Source organism: Populus euphratica, unplaced genomic scaffold, assembly GCF_000495115.2.
Source record: "Populus euphratica unplaced genomic scaffold, PopEup_1.0 scaffold25.1, whole genome shotgun sequence".
In the NCBI taxonomy this organism is placed as follows: Eukaryota; Viridiplantae; Streptophyta; class Magnoliopsida; order Malpighiales; family Salicaceae; genus Populus; species Populus euphratica.
Window position 1 is genome coordinate 3,512,811 of NW_011499851.1, and position 3,084 is coordinate 3,515,894.

A 3,084-nucleotide genomic window follows, 5' to 3' on the forward strand; every position below is an offset into this window, starting at 1 on the left:
TAAGTCTTGACTTGGTGAAAATTCTTATCTTCTTATCTGAACAAAATATCATTGCTAACATCAGAATTGGAACCAACTATAGACATAAAAGTTTTAGGAAATTTTCTTATCTTTCCTGAAAAAAAATGATTGAGGTCATTTGGACTTTTAGAACTTAAGATATGGGCTAAACACTAAACAGTGTCTAGGCTATAGGACAAATTTAGACTTCTTCATTATTACTATAATTTGGACTTAAAAATGGCCTTTTAAAAACCAAACCTCCATATGAAAATTATAGGCCTATATCTTACCTTTCTATCCATATAAAGTAGACCTAAATTCGATATCTACAGCTCTAGATATGATCCAAATACCGAACAGTGTTTCATTTTGGACTGCACTAGCATCTCTTTTCTATATTTGGTCATCTCTTTCTCCTTTCAATTTCAGTACTTAAACTCATCAATCAATCCTTTTATTTATATGATAGGTCTGCATTTAAGATGAATATTTACCATAAATTAAAGGTATTTTATATTATTAGATATGTTATTACAAAACATGCTTTAGTTAAGGAGTTATTGATACTTCAAGTGCAAAATGATGATATAAAACCATGATAAAAATGCACTTTTAAATACTAATTACACCCCCCAACCAGCTTATTACTAATCCCTAGTAATCAAAGCATTAAAATAGAAAAATAATTTGCAAATTCCACAAAGCAAGGTATTCATCATTTAACTTCCATTAATCTATCCAAATAAACAAACTCTCATTAAATTTATATATTTGCTCAATAACTTTTAAAAAAGATATTAATAAACCTTTCTTTTATGCTCAATATATAAACACATAGCTATAGGGCTTTACTTGGAAGAAAATAAATTCAACCCATATAACAAGCTTTCATCTAATGACTCCCAGACCAATTGGTCTTAGCGCATTAGGTGTTGAGACACCCTTTCGAGCTTAATAACTCGGGCTGCAAATACTAATACGTAAATAGTGTAATGTTTAATTCCCTTAGGCTTTTCTCCACAACCCATGTAATAAGCGTTGGGCCAATAGCTCCCAAGTTAGTTGACTTTAGGGTATTAGGGGTTAAAAGACCTCTTCAGGCTTAATTGTTTAGATTAGGGAGGCTATCAAACCAAACTTATCTATGTTTTTATTATCATCATTTTATTTTTATTTTTTTGTTTTTTTATTTATTTTTTTTGCAATTTATATATCTTTTTCTTAGTTGTTATCTTAAACAATAGAACATAAATAATGTAATAATCCAATATACAACCCACAATCATATGTGTTAAAGTGTGTGTGTGAAAATAAAGGTTTAAGAATGCTTATTAAATGAGTATATGAGCAGAATTAAATGATAACAATGCGAGTATTTGTAAACCTAAATATTTCAAGAAGTATTTTGATAGACCTTGTTATAATTTTTGCAAATAATTATTGAAAAATATTAACCAAGATACGTCTCAAGAGTCAATAAAATTTCTCCTTACTCTGTCATCTTAGTAAGAACAGTTTGCAAATGGTTTATGAAAAAAAAACATAGTTATTTAGTTTTTTTTAATATCAATTACTACCTTCTCCTCCCAACCAAAAAGAGACATTGTCCTCAATTTTCTAAAGTAGAAAGATTAAGTATAAAAGACATCACCTGAAACATTGAATACTGACAAATCTGAAACACACTTAAACAAATATAAGAAACAACAAAATACAAAATAATATACTATTAAGAAAACCAAAAGACACAAGGATTCACAAACGAAGGCTCAAATTCAATCTAAGCTTTTTACGACTTTCCTTAGTTGACCAATTTATGCGACTCATGAATGGATCAATTACAGGGTGAAAGATTGTAGTTGGTCAATCAATTGTTCAGCAATAGCAGTAGAGATTATGATTTGTCGTGCCGAAGATGTTAGAAATTCATGTTCCACAGCATGATTAAGAAAAGACAATAATTTATCATAAAAACTATTAACATTTAATAGACCTGTAGGTTTATGGTGAATTTGCAGTTGGACCCAAAAGGTAATATGAAAGATCTCTTCCAATACGCTTAGACCACCTCATAAGGCAATGAAGGCATCAGCGTATTTAAACATTGTATTCATTCGATCAGACATTATAGAGACCTGTAGTTCCTCTCCAATTATTTTTCCAATGATCTCCCCTTGTGCTAAAGCTTTGGGGACAACCCCCAAAATTTGACTACCTTCTAAAAATATACATATTGACACTTCCCCCATTAACCTAAGGCTACCTCCCTCATACACTAAATGAATCTTTCTCTCAACTAGTACTTGACTAAGATGATTTGCTGATTCTAAAAACTATATTTCCTTTTCAGGACTGGATCCATCAAAAATACAAATGTTTCTTATGTGATGACTTGAGGAATCTGCCATTTCTACACACTTTTATATCTGTTGAATGTATAAGTTGAGTAGAAATGAAGGGAAGGAAGAGAAGATTTTATAGATAAGAACTTAAAAATGCAATCATATCACCTATATATAAGCCAGTTAGAGTCTCACTCTCTCTTTTATTTATTTATTTGAAACAGCATATGTATGTACAGGCAGTTGTGATTATGGCTCACATCTTCATTTGGTTTTACGTCCAAGAACGACTTAAACGCTCTCTATAGGTCGGGGATAGGCTTCCCATCTAGTTTTCTTAAAAACTAGCAAACAGGGTCTTTTTTTAGTCAGATTTCCAAGACTATGTCAAGCATGTTTTTTTTATGAAAATGGGGTCATAAGTCATGAATTGCATGATGCATATCTCTATGAGACTTAAGAGTTAACAGAAGATTATCTAAAGACTCTCTATATTTTGAAATAAAACTCACCTTTTGACAATTTTCACAGGTTTTGCAAAATGCATGTGAGTCCCTAAATATGGTGAGCCAATAAAATTCACTTTATAGGATTTTTGCAGTCCTCTTTTTTTATGATAAATGATCCCTACATGCCTTAGAGTGATAAATTTAATGACACTACTTACCTCATTATCAGGAATGCATTTTTGAAATATTTGATCAGGACAATATTTGAATAAAGGTCATCCTAATAAAGG